The sequence below is a fragment of the Leptopilina boulardi genome, unplaced genomic scaffold, assembly GCF_019393585.1.
Source record: "Leptopilina boulardi isolate dan_hultmark-lab unplaced genomic scaffold, ZJU_Lbou_2.1 LbouV2_368, whole genome shotgun sequence".
Lineage (NCBI taxonomy): Eukaryota > Metazoa > Arthropoda > Insecta > Hymenoptera > Figitidae > Leptopilina > Leptopilina boulardi.
Window position 1 is genome coordinate 2,784,626 of NW_026137938.1, and position 17,006 is coordinate 2,801,631.

Sequence of the window (17,006 nt, forward strand, 5' to 3'; positions counted from 1 at the left end):
TAATAGTCAAATAACCGCGATTATTTGAATCAAATAAATTTTCCTTCACTGCTTTTATATATATATATATATTTGAAAAGAAATAGAAAAATTTCTATGTTGGAAAAAGATTTTCTTTTTTTGTAAAAACAAAAGCTGTGAAATAAAATCTTATCAAAAGCTGTTTTCGTGCCTTTGTCTGTGTTTTAAGTTTCTTATACTATATATGTATATAGAAAGAGAGACAAAGTCCAGCAAGTCCAATTTCACTGTCAGTGCAATTTTTTCTAACAAGCAAGTAAATTCATTGCAAAGTTGGAACCTGAAGGAAAATTTCATTTTACGTACGAAGCAAGTTGCTTTTCACCAAACAAAGAAACAAACAGCGGGTCGCGAATATATATGCAATTTACATAAGCTCGCATTGTCCGGTTGCAATAAATACGATCTGCACGTGTACGCGAAGCGTGGACATTTTAGTGGTGGTAGATATATATATATATATATATATATTATACACTATCCTCTAGCACAGGAATTATGTCCTCAGGCATTAGTTGCAATTTCAACAGTTTCGAATATATATATATATACTCGTTTCATAAATTACGTACTCATTATATAAAAATTATTCTACACAAAATAATATCATTTTTTCTTCTTTCTAAACAAAATTACGACGTAAAAATAGATAATGGGCTAAAGTCACGTTTGTTCAAGGCGTGAAAATAGACATTTGGCTAAAGTCACGTCCGTTTACGGCGTCAAAATGGACATTTAGCTAAAGTCACGTCCGTTCATGGCGTAAAAATAGATAATGGGCTAAAGTCACGTTTGTTAAAGGCGTGAAAATAGACATTTGGCTAAAGTCACGTCCGTTTACGGCGTCAAAATAGACATTTAGCTAAAGTCACGTCCGTTCATGGCGTAAAAATAGATAATGGGCTAAAGTCACGTTTGTTCAAGGCGTGAAAATAGACATTTGGCTAAAGTCACGTCCGTTTACAGTGTGAATGTAGTTATTTGGCTAAAGTCACATCAATTTACAGTGTGAATGTAATTATTTGGCTAAAGTCACGTCAATTTAACGGCGTCTAAATAGACATTTAGCTAAATTCACGTCCATTCACGGTGTTAAAATAGACATTTAGTTAAATTCACGTACGATTACGGTGTGAATGTAGACATTTGGTTAAAGTCACGTCAATTTTACGGCGTGAAAATAGACATTTAGCTAAAGTCACGTCCATTTACGGCGTGAAAATAGACAATTGGCTAGAGTCACGTTAATTTACGGCGTTAAAATAGACATTTAGCTAAAATGCCGTCCGTTTACGGTGTAAAAGTAGTTATTTGGCTAAAGTCACGTAAATTTACGGCGTGAATGTAGTTATTTGGCTAAAGTCACGTTAATTTAAAATGTCAATGTAATTATTTGGCTAGTCACGTCAATTTACGGCGTCAAAGTAGACATTTAGCTAAAGTCACGTCCGTTCATGGCGTAAAAATAGGAAATTGGCGAAAGTCACCTTAATTTACAGTGTTAAAATTGATATTTAGCTAAAGTCACGTCCGTTTAGTCCGCTAGTTTAGCCCTTAATAAGGGCTTAGGGTGATTTGTTAGAGTTTTTTCTGAGAGCCTTTAATTAGCCTTTAATTATTGTGCAGTGAAAATGAGAATTTTTTGGAATTTGATTGATAAGTTAGTGTTCTGCTGGGAAGAGTTGGTAGTTTAGCCCTTAATAAGGGCTCAGGGTAGATTTTTGGTCTTTGTTCTGGGAGCCTTTAATTAGCCTTTAATTATTCTGCAGTGGAAATGAGAAGTTTTTGGAATGTAATTGATAAGGTAGTGTTCTGCTGGAAAGAGTTGGTAGATTAGCCCTTAATAAGGGCTCAGGGTAGTTTTTTGGACTTTGTTCTGGGAGCCTTTAATTAGCCTTTAATTATTCTGCTTTGAAAATTAGGATTTTTTCGAATTTAAGTAAAAAGTTAGTGTTCTGCTGGGAAGGGCCGCTAGTTTAGCCCTTAATAAGGGCTTAGGGTGATTTGTTATAGTTTGTTGTGAAAGCCTTTAATTAGCCTTTAATTATTCTGCTATGAAAATTAGGATTTTTTCGAATTTGAGTAAAAAGTTATTGTTCCGCTGAGTAGAATCACTAGTTTAGCCCTTATTTAGGGCTTAAATTAGTTGGTTATAATTTTTTTGTGGAGCCTTTTAATAGCCTTTAAATAAGCTTTACTTAAAACAGTGAATTTATTGGGTTTTATGTATTTTAGATGTGATGGTCTGCTAACTTTTTTTAGGTTTAGCAGAACATGTGTTTTCTCGAACCCTATGGGAGCATTTAAATTGGGAATAGGGCACTTAAATAGCCTTTAAAAAGCCTTAAAATCTCCATATAGTCCGGTTAGGTTCTGCTGATTTTGCTCTGCTAACTTTATTGACATGTGTAAAAGTAGTTATTTGGCTAAAGTCACGTAAATTTACGGCGTGAATGTAGTTATTTGGCTAAAGTCACGTTAATTTACGGCATAAAAATAGACATGTGGCTAAAGTCACATCTGTTCACGGCGTAAAAATAGGCACTTGACTAAAGTCATATCAATTTACCGTGTGAAAATAGTCAATTGGCTAGGATGTCTGTTTTTGCACGTCGCGGAAATAGAAATTATGTAATCTCTGAATATTAATAAAAAGAAACTCAAATACATTCTGTTTTGTTATCAGCAGAAATATATATTTATACCAAACTCAATTTTGTAACATATTTCGATTTTGGTAAAATCGGTTTTTATAACGCAAAAAAATTAAACTACAGGTGCGCGTGATTGCAGCTGATCATATATACCAGCTGCCAACAATACATACTTTATGTACAGATTGTCTAAAGAGAAAAAAAAATCGTAAACCACCTTAACTTTTTTTTACATATATATACATATATGTATATATATCTTGCACATTTGCGTCACGCACGTTTATATGGTTATTGAATGTACACGTGTTTGACACGTAATATCACTATATAACTTGGTCACGTTCAACTAAACTGCAAGAATTGCACACATTATTTCAAAATATTTATATCTATAAATATAACTAAAAATTAAAAATGCATTGTTTAGGTTTAGAATTTTATAAGTTGTTAAATTTTTTTTTTTCTTTTTTCTAATTTGTGTATAACCCAAATTTAACAAGATATAATCGACTTGTGAATTAGCAGCAGTATAAGTGCATTCACAGGTATTTACATGAATAAGCTGTGACTTATCTTTCAAACAAGTATTAGTTCAACAAACACACACACACACACACACACAATGACAAAACTTTCTGTAAACCACTTCCGTTATTGTTATATTTTTCTCTAGTTCTTCTATCAACAAATCTGCAAATAAATTCTAAAATTAATTTTGCCCTTCTCTGTCTTTAAAAGCGCAATTATTTAAAAAAAAAATCTGCAATCGTGTAGAAAAATAAATTGTATACTTATACTAAATCTGTATAACTAATAAATTTTACTTGGTTGCAACAACAAATCTGTATTATTACTGCAACAAATTTTTAGTTGTTACAACAATACAAATTTGTTGTAACTAATTTCTTGTAGTAACTAATTTGTTGTACAATACAGATTTGTTGTAGAAAACAAAATTGGGTTTAGTTTGTACAATAATTAATTTTTCTAGAACAAAAAATTTGTGTCAACATCAACTCGATGAAATTAGATTTTCATGACTCTCATTGAAAGTAAAATGAGGACCTTTTGAAACTACCTTGTGGAATAACAATAGAGAGGGAGAGAGAAAGAGAGGGTCTCGTTAATTAATTCGCAAGATCTGTCGTATCTCAGTTATTTCCTCAGACTGTTGTAGACAACACAAACTTCGTAACATCGATTAAGAGAGGATAATCAATTAGCTAATAGATGTGCACCTTGTCTCCTGTATATATATATATACTTGCTAATTGTTTTCACACTGATCAAATCGATCCACACACTAAATCACAAAGTGATTTCTGAAATAACAACACAATAAAATTTCAACACAAAAGTTTCTAAAAATTGAAAACGATCCTAAAATAATTTTAAAAAGATTTTCTCCAAAAGATGATATATTTTCGAAAGAATAATTCTTAATTGAATTAAATATTAATATTATATTTTTAAAAATAAGAATATTTTTTTCTTTCTCAAATTGCAAAGTTGATTTGAATATGAGCGAACCAATAACAGTCGGCCTGATATTATTATAGGTCGACGCGAAACGCATTATAATCAGTGGGTACATTCAGTCGTGATATTCGCGCCCGCACACACACACATATTTGATGAGAGGACGCACCGTTCACACAAGCAGACAAAGCGTCTAGACAGAACGCTGTGTGTGAAATTATACGGATCCATTCAACTTGATATCAATACACAACTATTTTAGTATAATTTTTTTTTTTTTAGAAAATCAATTTCAAAATCGAAGAATTTTGAAAATATCAATACATTTTCACATTTTTTTAAAAACCACTTGATAAAAAAAAATACGAGGCATAAAACTCATGTAATCAAGAGAAAATTGTTTCCAACATTCTAGTGGGTAAAGCTTTTGCCACATTCTTTATATGAAGAAGAGGTTCTTTCCCATATATATATATAGTTTCCAGTTGGTCTTGAAGTTTAGGAGGGAAATACCAGACCTGGGCGTTACTCTCGAGAAATAATTTGTGAACGTTAAATTCTCTCCCTCTTATTGAAACAACGACAGATTCATTTTTTGTCAGAAAGCAAATTTAAACAAAAATTTCAAATGGCACAAAATAGAAAATTTCTATATTATACTTTCTGACATACATTAACTTTTAAATACCAAAAATATTTCTAAATTTATTTTTTGCAGAATATTATTTAATAAATAAAAAATTGTATTAAATAAAATTTTCTAAATAGCAACTTATTTTCAATATACGAACAAAAGAAAATTTTTTATTTTCATACCTTTATGTTCTCTCTCTCTCTCTCTCTCAACAAAACGCAATATTTTTATCAAGTATTACAAGCACAAATGATGATCAACAAAGATCCTCCACCATCTGTGAGCGAACAGCTGCGGCAATGCCGGATGCACTCACACACACACACACACAACCCTCTATATACGTAATCCACTTGCATTAAGTTATATTTTTACAATTATCTGCATCGCTGAAGCTAAAATTGCAAAACATTATTTTTCACATGGGGCACAGAAACTATTTCACACTAAGTAAGTTATTCACTACAAACCATTTTTCATTTTTAGATCAATTTTTTTTTTATTTTCTAAAATATTAATTTAGAAAAAAAATATTAGCAACAAGTATATAAATAATTAATGGTACAGTTTGAAATGAGTTAAAATAAATTATGTAAATATTTTATGGTTTTATAATTAGCTTCTATTAGTAAATAAAATTAATTAAAAATTTTATTTTCTTATATATATTCGGCCTAAATCAGAGAGAGATGAGAATTGCCTACCTTTATATCGAACTGCAAAATATGTTAGCCCAAAGGTCAACGAAAGAAAATGAAGAGTGAACACCAAAGAACACATAAAAACTAAAGAAGAACCGTAAAATGAGGTATTAAAAAACTGAACAACACCGTAGGAATCTCACTTACGTCCATAAAACTGTTTTAAAGCTCTTGGCCCTTAGATACGAGGCCCTTAAGTTCAAGTGAATGTACCCTTAACTAACAACAACAACAACAACGCAAAAAAAGCAAAAAAAGTTCTCATTTTCGAAGATTCTCGCTTCATCACCTTTTTCACAACAATTTTCTCTCGCAAAAGATTTTCATTTTAACAATCTAAATTTTCGTTTGATTAAAGTTTTATTAAAATTGAACAATGTATACGTATACAGACACACACGAGCGCGTTTATATATACACGCGTATTGTTTTCACCGCACAACATGAATGATACTTCAATATTGCCTATTTCGATTTTGGGTAACATTTGTTATAGCCATTTGCTTTGTGATTCTCCTAATGAAATTTGCAAAAAGGGGAAAAATTTTCAAAATAGCCTATTTTATTATTAATTAAATTTCAGGAGAGAAAATAGAGGAAAATCGTTACATATATAATTTCAATCTTTACCATCGTCAAAAGAACTTTAGAATCTTAAAAACCAAACTATACTTCTCCGAAGCATTTTCTATCACCGCTCTTAAAATTGTATTTAATTTTCGAAATATCCTAACCTAAAAGTCACAAAAAAATGTTTTTTTTTATGATTGAGGTGATGTAACTGTTTAAAAATATCGTTACAACATCTGTTCTTACCCCTTTAAAATGCATTTTTCAAATCTTTATTTGGCTCTGAGTTATCGTTATACTTGTCACACTAATTTAAAAATATCAAATTGATACCAAAAATATCAAATTGATATAAAAATTTGTATCAATTTGATACTTTTAAATTTGTGTGTGAATTTTCTCAGTTTAATGAATTTTTTAATATACCGAGTTGCGTTTTTCTTGCGACAAACACCCGTGCTTTTGTTACGCATCTAAATACCTTTCTCTTAAATGTAAAACTTCCGCCCTTTTGTCGCGCAACTAAACATCTTTCTTTTATATATAAAAAAAACCCCTATGTTTTGTATCCTCCTACGTCTATATATATACTGTATTTCTAAAACATACAAATAGAAGCGAAAAATCTTTTATGACACTAGAAGAGCACAGACCCCACGAAACAAAATGCTCTCTTTCTTATTTTCCTTATGTGCTAAAATCAGACGAACACCTGTAGTATCGCCACATTACACAGTAAAAACAAAATCTGAAACCGAATGTAAGCTTACTTTAATTTTTAACTTATTTTAAGCAAGAAACTTTATTTAATAATGAAAATTAGCTTAAAATAAGAGTTAGTGGTTCTCTTACTATAAATAAGCTTATAATTCGACTGATTTTTAATTCACTGGTCTTAAGTAAAAAAAAGACGACAGTGACTTTTTAAAAGTCTTTACTTGAGCTGGGTGACAGTCCGCCGAGTCTTAAAGTGGTAGTTGTGACGTAACAGGCAAAACGTCTGTTGTGAAAACGCCATAGCGTACGCGTACAGTGAAGCGTGGTTGAGAAATGATTTTCTCGTGTTTTAATTTTGGTTTTATTCATTTATAATTCACAAGAATGGGTTTTTTTACTGGGTTTTTAATATCGGATATTCCAGCAAAGCACGCATATCTTTCACCTTTGTCTCAGCTATACTATTTAGAAAAAAAGTCGCTAAATATTACCAAAAGTACAAAACTGTGTGGAACTTGTTGGAAGAGCTTAAATTATTCTAAACTGTTAATTCCTAACTTTATATATATATATATATATATATATATATATATATATATATATATATATATATATATATATATATATTACGTATAATGTTATTTTTTAAATTTAGTTTGCAGAATTGAAAATGAAAATGACAAGATTTTTTTAAATATAAAAGTTCCTCGTCATTTTCATTTAAATAATGCAAATTTATAAATTAGAAAAAATTGTTATAAGTAATATAAATATATATATATATATATATATATATATATCAAAATTCTAATATGCTTTTAAGTCATAATTTAGGATTATTATCACACCAGGTTAACGCTGAAAGACAGTCTGTAAGGAAGCTTAATTTCAGCCCTCTTTTAACATAAGACTAAATGATAGTCTAAAACCTAACTGAATTTCAGTTCTTCAACAAGCTTAGAGCTAAATTTCAGCTCGTATGACATCTTACTTATAGTAAGATAAGGGTATTCTTTTTAAACATTTTTTGAGTACTGATTTTCAGTCAATATGATCTACTTCCGTTTACATCTTGAAAAAAGACAACTTATAAGCTTAAAAGAAGATTTTGTTTTTACTGTGTAGAAGAGAACAGACGCTCTTCTACAGCTGCGAATAACCATAGTCGTACTCTTTCTATTCTGTATTTTAGAACAGTACAAACCTCTCCTTTAACGTTTAATTGAGAAAGAAGGACTCAACATTATAGCAAGTATAGCAAGACAATTTTTATCTATTCTCTTACGAAAATTCAGTATAAAAGGACTAGATTTTTACGGAGAGACCAGTTTAGAACTTTTCATCATACACGTTACTTCTACTTTATATTTGGCACCAGTTCAGAAATTGTCACCGTATCTGCTAGTTCAGTTCAGAAATTGTCTCGAAACCCGTAACATCAGTAAAGAATCTTGCAGAAGTACTCTGTCCAATTTTATACTCAAGTTGAACTTAGAAGAATCTCTGTGTCAAGTATTAAAAGTTTCTACGTCAAGAAGAACTCATCCACACGGAGAGAAATGGATGGTACGGGGTACTATATAGATAATACCAGGTACCATATTTGAACTTACATATACGGACAGCAATCTAGATTCTATCCAGATTGTACGGGGTAACATCATGATTGTAATGGGTAACATAACCATACTTTTTTTAACATCTTTGATAGTTCCGAGTAGCATAACGATAGTACCGGATAACATCTACTTTTTACCATCTTAAGATCATAAATTCTTACCATCTATTTCTCTCCGTGCAAATATTTAATGCTTTGACTTTCGCATAATATTTGGAAATCATCTATTCTTCATTTTCTGAAAGAATTTAATTATTTGGGTTTTCATTGCGGTCAACTGAACTCCGAACCTGTGGTCATTACCAAGGCCCGTCAACCTTCATGTGAGCTCTTAAGCTGCTCGCACAAGAAAAGACGGAGCAGTGTACATGATGTGTTTCAAATGAGTTAGAAAAGGAAAGAGCGATATTCCTGTCTTTTTCTATCTCATTTGAAACACATCCTGCACACTGCTCCGTTTTTTCTTGTGCGAGCAGCCTAAACGATATCTGCTACCAGCCATTCCTGCTTATATTTAAAGACATATAGCAGTGGTCCTTTTCATACAACTTACATCTAAATTTTCAAAGTAAGTCGATACTTTTTATCTAAATCCTTCCTCCTTATAAAAAATTGTAGTAACCTTTGCAGTGGAATGCTGACTTCCCCTTATTTCAAGAATAGTTGCTTCAGAATACTCTCTCTCTCTCTCTCTCTCTCTCAAAGATCAATTTTATAACTCTAAATGTTTGTCTAAATAAATTTTGTAACCTTGTCATTAAAAATCACTATTCTCTTTCTTCACTGTACCCTTAGCTCCAAAGCCTTCTGCTCTCTAAATAAAACAGGAATTCACTGAATCACCAAGAGGCGATAAATAAAATAAAATATTATTTCGTTAGTTATTTCTCTATTTGAGACGTAACAATATATATATATATAGAATTCGACAATTATTCTGTAAATTACTATTCCAGTCCGTCCATGGCCTGTGTTAGCAATCGATCAGTTAGCCGAAACTCAGTTCACCGGTTCGCACGTTTCCCTCTCTTCCAAATCCTGAATATATAACACGTATATATAGAATTTGAGAGCGAATCGCCTGTAATTGTCCCCTATTTCGCATCCCCAACCTGTCAATAAACATCGAACGTGCGCATTGTCATGTATGTACTTTGATATAGTATTGGTGCGGTCAATTTTAGTTATAAATAAACCTCTTATATATGCCAAAAAACAAAAAAAAATTGCTCACATTGGCAATTTTCTTTTTTAATATATACTTAAAAAAGTGTATTTTTCAATATTTATTAAAAACGACGTTATAAAAGTGGATAAATACTATATATATATATATATATATAAGAATATCAGTTAATCGAACGCATTTAGTGTAATAATAAATGCGAAAGGGGGTTATAGACAGACTACACACACACACAGATGAGATAGAGAGAATTACAAAGATAGGCGAGAGAGAGGACATAGATCGATTTATTGCGGCATTGAACTTGCTTTGCTGTTAGTTTAAAGTAAGAACTACATAAAACCGTACTTATACGCAAATGGCAATACAATATGTAAATATACACAACATAGTCCTTAAACTTGTTTCAATGCTTATACAATAATAAAAAAAAAATGCACAAGAATGCAAAAAAAAAAAATGCTTATAAATAAAAAAGCAAATAAAGTAGCACAAAAAATAGACTTTCTCTTCATTTGAGAAGGGATATATTGAACGTAACCTGAAACACAAATTATTCCACCACTGAACAAAAACGCTAATTTATACCTAACTGAAAAAAATAAAACTTCAGATTTTTATATCAATTTTGAAAATATATAAGTCAGTTTTCACCGTTACACAGAAAATTAAAAGGCATTAAAATAAGCTGCAACGCTTATTATTTAATCCAATTTTGCTTATTTTAATACTAAAATGGATTAAAATAAGCAAAATTGGATTAAAATAATAAACGTTGCAGCTTATTTTAATGCCTTTTAATTTTCTGTGTAGCCTAGTATTGTACTTTATTACGTTTTAGTGATTTACTCTCTAAATCTGAATTAGTAATTTTCTACTAATGAAAGATTGCGTATTCGTTTACCAATTGAATTAGTAACAGTTTTGCGACTAATTTTTAGTAAAAAAAAAACAACTACTAATTGCTAGTAGAAAACTACTAATTCATAGAGTAAATCGGCTTATACTAATTTGAAATAGTCAAAAAATACGACTTTACTAATGAATTAGTAGTTTCCTACTAGCAAATTAGTAGTTTTTTTTTTACTAAAAATTAGTCGCAAAACCGTTACTAATTCAATTGGTAAATGAATACGCACTCTTTCATTAGTAAAAAAAACTACACGGGGAGAAATAGATATGGTCTTATTATCTTATACACTCAGAAAAAAATTCGTTTGAAGCAACCAAATTTTGGTTAAATCAACAAAATAAATGCATTGATATACACAGTTAACCAAACATTTGGTTGCATAAACCAAAGGTTTATTTAGCTCAATTTTTTTCTTTCTTCAAAAAATTTATTAAAATAAACCAAACAGTTATTTAGATCAAATAAATATTTATTTGAATTAAAGTTTGAACTAACCAAAAAATTGGGTAAATATAAAAAAAATGGTACATTTGGTTCAAACATATCTTTTTTCTGAATATAGTTAAAACACTGTAAAACAAAAGGTATTAATTTAATACCAACTTTAGGTAATAAATTGTCATTTAGTTCTATTTTAATATACCTAAAATCGGTATACTATTTCAGTACTTTCTTTTTACAGTGAAGTTATAGATGTTATATCCGGTACCACCATTATGCTACTCGGTACCATCAAAAATGTTACAAAAAATAATGGTTATATGTTACACAGAAAATTATGAGGTATTAAAATAAGCTGCAACGCTTCTTATTTTAATCCAATTTTGCTTATTTTAATCAATTTTGGTATTAAAATAAGCAAAATTGGATTAAAATAAGAAGCGTTGCAGCTTATTTTAATGCCTTTTAATTTTCTGTGATATTATCTACTATACCCCGTACCATCTATTTCTCTTCGTGTACTAATTCAGATTAGGTTTAAAATTTTTTCTTGGACATGGTGTAGCGATTGCTATGGTAACGATTGTCATGGAAACAGTTGCTATGGTATCGGTTGTCATAGTAACCGTTACTAGGGATACAGTTGCTATGGTAACCATACAAGTGTACGGCGGACGGACAGACGGACGCAAAAGCGAAACTTTAAGCCACGAAACCCTAAAAAGTACACTTTCAAAATTGACTGGAAAATAAATTAATTTTCAACTAACTTCAATGAATTTTTTAATGAAATTTTCACGCCCCTCTACGTTTATATTCGATACATAATATCGCACATATATATATATATAGGTATAATATGGATTATATTGGTATAGGGGTTATTTCTACTATTGGTTATATATATATATAGAACAGAGGAGATGAGAACGGGCATGGGGTGGTTTAATGAGAGAAGATTACGCAACCTGTCCGAACATACTATGTGCTTCATAGGAGAATGTGTATGTGAGCCCACGTGCTTTATGCTAATTATTGCACTGTAGTTAATACTCGTGCCGCATACTGTATACGAGGCAGTTGCATCCGTTATATCAACATGAATGCTTTCTCAAAACTATTAGCATATATAACTATATAGACAAAAAAAACAATATACTGATTTATTAATGAAATTACTGATGTATATATATATATATATATATAATATAGTTAAATTGCAAAATAACCGGTGAAAAGTCATTATAGTTTCCTTTTACTAAGTGTATGATAAACATCGTACAAGTAGTTATCATTCATTGATGTTGGTGTAATATATATACATAAACTTTGTCACACAAATTAGCATCTCAACTAACTTTTTTAATCGCAAAATGTATATAACCACTAAAAGGTATAAAATTATTTTATTAAAATTTAAATCCGACTCTTTTCTGCAAATAATAATAAATCTATAATTATATACATATATCTGAAGATCACGTCAAGTAAATCGATACTTGCATATCGTATTTGGAAGTCTATTGTAATGCAAAACCCATTATGTTGTCAGATAATTCGCACCTACAGGAAATACGTCAGTACGCGCGAAATGCCACGACGTCTAATTATGGAAATGATTAATGTCAGATTCGATAATCGACTGAGAGTGCGGCCCAAGATTGCGAGTAACATATATCTAAATTTATATTTAATAAATTTTGTTTTTTAAAAGCATTTTTAATCAATTTTTATTTTATGCCGAAGAATAATAAATTGACTTTTTTTTTTACTGAATTTTGTTAAAATTTCGTAATCCTAATCCTAATAATTTTCGCTCAATGACAAAAACGGGTGGACCTTAAGGAATTGAGCGAAATTTTATAAAACTTTTAGGTTAGAAATATTGTGAATGGCGCGAAATTTGAAAATTAAAATAAAGTGACTCTATATTTGAACCGCTGGTAACCAAAAGGGCTTACACACGTGACTTTCGTTGGCCCAGCGAGTTTTCAACTATTCCAGGGGGCCAATGAAAATCTCGCGTAAGCCCTTTTGGTTTTTGGCGGTTCATTTATAGTTAATTAAAATGAAATTAATTGAAATAGACACATTTTTGTATATAAAAAAAAAAAAAAAAAAAGAAAATACGTATATTGACACGTCTGACCATTAATTACAATCGACAATTGTTTAATTGCAATGTCGAAGAATGGAATTATCCCATAATGAAACTGCTCGTCCATACAACACTTTCACCGAGGGACATTGAAACTTTCCGTAAGTGGATCTTGCCAGTTGATTTGTCACAGAAACTACTTTGCCTTTCCATGCAAATCAAATGGACTGAAATACATTTTCTTCGATTCCGCGTGCAATAGAGAAAAGTGGGGATTATTCTCGCTCTGAAAAACATGAGAAGAAAAGACCCATTTTTCAAATCGGAAAAAAACACAAGGTCTTTTAACCATCATTCTTTTTTTACAAACAAAAAAAAAAACAATTATCTTCTTTCATTTCTCCAATAATTCTTTAAATACACACAAAAAACAAATACTGAAACCATTAACATCTTAAAATCAAAATGCCTTAAAACTAGTGTAATTTTAATCTTAAAACTAGATTAAGTCAATTTTAGGACTTAAAATCATACACTCAAGGCTGAAATTCAGTAAAAATGGTTCTAATGTTAACGGTTTTAGTCAAAAGTGAACTGAAAGTAAGTATTATTTTTTAGTGTGTATATTTTAATATAAATTCAAAAATTGACTGGCAATTTTTTTGTAGGGAATTAATATAAATAAATTAAAATGTAAGTAAATTAAGTAAATATAGTTTTAAGTATAAATTTTAATCGAAATTTAACTTTACGTTATTAATGAATAAATAATAATAATAATAATAAATAATTTAATTTCTAATCTTTGTATAAGATATAGATGTAATCGAAGTAGGTATATCGTAGGCGATTCAATACGAAATGACAAATGTTGATGACAACCGCCAAGCGTTTCTCTCTCGATGGGGTTGCTATGGTAACGGGGACTCCCTGTACGATAATGCACGAAGGTTTCGACCCCTCTATATAGCTTGCCCGATCAACTAACTGTATTTTCTCACTATCTCTCTATACCTATGTATATACGCACATGGATTGTATATTTACAGTATAAGGTCGATTAACTAGATAGTACTCATCCTCGATATATATATATATATATATATATATATATATATATATATATATATATATATATATATATATATAATTACTAAAAAGAAAAAAAAGAACCTTCACTTCGGAATTTATATATAAAACTAAATATAAAAACAGTTTTTTTGAAAAATTTTTAACTTCCCTTTCAAATACATACTTCGGCAGGGTGGCTACTATTTTTACAATTTTTTCCTCACAGTTTTCTCCCGGTTCTCCCGGTAGAAATTAGAGATTTCTCCCGGTTTTAAAATACATTTTTTCTGTATACATTGAAATAAAATATATAACAAATTTTATTAAGTATAGTAGACATTTTAGTAAACATTTTTCAATTTAGGGAAAACGTGTAAAAATAGGAAAATATTGATACAAAAAAATAATATACTTCTGAAAATATTTTTCAGTCATTTAAGAAAATGTATTTCAAATTTTAGTAAATATTTACAAACTTCAACATAATTTATATAGTAATTATACAAAATCTTTACTATGAGATTTAATATATTTTATATCATTTTTTTCCAGTTTGACACGTTTTTCCTAAATTGAAAAAGTATTTACGAAATTTTGTTATATATTTTCTTTTATTGCAGAATTAAAAAATTTTGTATTGTGAGAAACACTGAAAAAAAAATTCTGGTTAGGGTATATTTAACATTACTTTCTAGTTATGTTAACCAGAATTCTAGTTGAATTAACTAGAATTCTCGTTAAAATAACCAGAATTCTGGTTAACCTAACTAGAATCAAAATGTTAAATATACCCTAACCAGAATTCTGGTTATTCTAACTAGAATTCTGGTTATTCTAACTAGAATTTTTTTTCAGTGAATAAAAATATAGTCAATTTTTGTTGTTGATGATATATATGAGCAATTCCACGTGAAATTGAGGGGTCTATCCTCCGATTCCTTCTATACTACGTTTTTAGGTATAGAGGTTATGGGTCTAATTGAGTAAAAAAAATTTTCAAAAAAAAATATTTATTATTTTTCCAGATATTTGCATTAAAAAATTAGTGCAACTTTTTTTTCAATTACTCATAACTTTTTTCACTTTTAGTTCTAGAAAAAAATTTCCTAAACATTTTTTGCTCAAAAAATATTCAAGTTTAAGAGAAAAAAAATAATTTTGAACAATTAATAGTTTTTAATTTATTTAAAAAATAAAATTTGTTTTTTATTTTTAAATATTATTATAGGGATCCGTTTACTTAGCGGAGGTTTCATACCTTCTCGGCACGGTATTTTTCAGTCTTTCTCCTAAATAACATTTTATAAATTAATTTTCGATTTTTAGTAATACTTATAATATTCTTTTTTTGACACAGAATTAGATTACACGTAGTATAGATGGAAATCGGAGGTTAGACCCTTCAATCTCACGTGGAATTGCTCATATATATTTTACATAATTAACAAGAAATTTTAGATGATTTAAAGTTGAACAATTTTCGAATAATTGTGCGAATCACAAAACCCATAAAATCAGAAGCCAAAAGTTTTGAACGTTCAAATGAACAAAAAATTTTTTTTTAACTTCTTTAAGTACGAATTTTATTACAAAATATTGTTTAAAATATATAAAAAGAAGTTATTAATTTAATATTTGTTTAATTTACTGTTTTATTTTACATTGACATTATAATTTCTAATAATTTATAGATTGAAAGAAATATTTTGTTCATTTGAACGTTCAAAACTTTTGACTCATATAAAATCTCCCGGATTAATTTTTCAGTCCCGGTTTTCTCCCGATTCAAATTTCTCCCGGTTCTCCCGGTTGGCTGGCTACCCTGTTCGGCTAAATGAAAATTTAGTTAAATAAAAAATTCAGTTCGATGGGAAAAGGGTGCTATAATAAAAAAAAAACGCGAAAAAATATAGGAAATTGTATATATAGATTTAAAGTCAATAAATATTTATGATAATCATTAGTTGGCTTCTTTTATTGAGCATGATCATTTAATTGCATCCGATAAATTTCGATTAAAACAAAGTTTATAACAGTGTGGTGGTATATAAGGAAAGAAGATTATTTCTAATTGATGTAGAAGATCGCAAGCATCGTTAGTGCAAGATTGCCTCGAGATTATTTAGAAAACCTATTATTAACTAAAAGATTCTTTTATATATATATACTTTTTCATGCAAACGCGTTATCAGATCTGATTCATTTTTTTTTTTTATAATTTTAATTTTTTAACAAAATCTCCACAATTATTTAAATTATATTTTATTTATATTAATATAGTTTCAAAATTGATTTTTTTTTAAATGAAAATTTTTTTGATACAAAAAATTATTTGCAAATTGAAAAAATATAAATAAATTTGAATTTATAAGTAAATTTGAACTTTGTGTTTTGCCGTTAGTATATACTTCATCTTAGGAGGCCAGTAAAGCAGGTTAAGTTTAATTTTACAACGGCCTCAAGCGAGATAAGATTAGTTCATTACCGGCTACTCATAAATAATCAATAATACGTTAATTTAAATACGTCACACAATTAAATAAAATTTGTTTATCAATTTTTATAAACAAAAATTTTTATTTTCAATTTAAGTTTTCATTTTGCTTTATAAATTAACTAATTCATAAATAAAATATATAATTTAAATATATAGTATTAAAATTGAATAATTCGTGGAAAATTGAATTATTTTTTTTTTTCAACTAGTTTTATTGGTTACAGTCGTTAAAGCGCAGGTATTTATAGCTAATTCATGCGTTTAAGGTTCGATTCCCACCTAGGATTCAAATTTTTTCTATTTAATACGTTATTTATTGTGAATTTTTTTTTTTTTTTAAACCAAAATGTAGCACTAAATATGTGCAATGGTACTTCAGAGTGTAGTCGCGTTAAAGTAAAAA

At 29.2% G+C, this 17,006-nt stretch overlaps 1 protein-coding gene across 2 annotated transcripts in view; it reads right to left on the reverse strand.

The window, feature by feature from the left end:
- LOC127287368 (serine/threonine-protein kinase NLK) overlaps positions 1–17,006 on the reverse strand; it is a 91,984-nt gene that overhangs the window by 47,463 nt on the left and 27,515 nt on the right. The window lies entirely within an intron of this gene.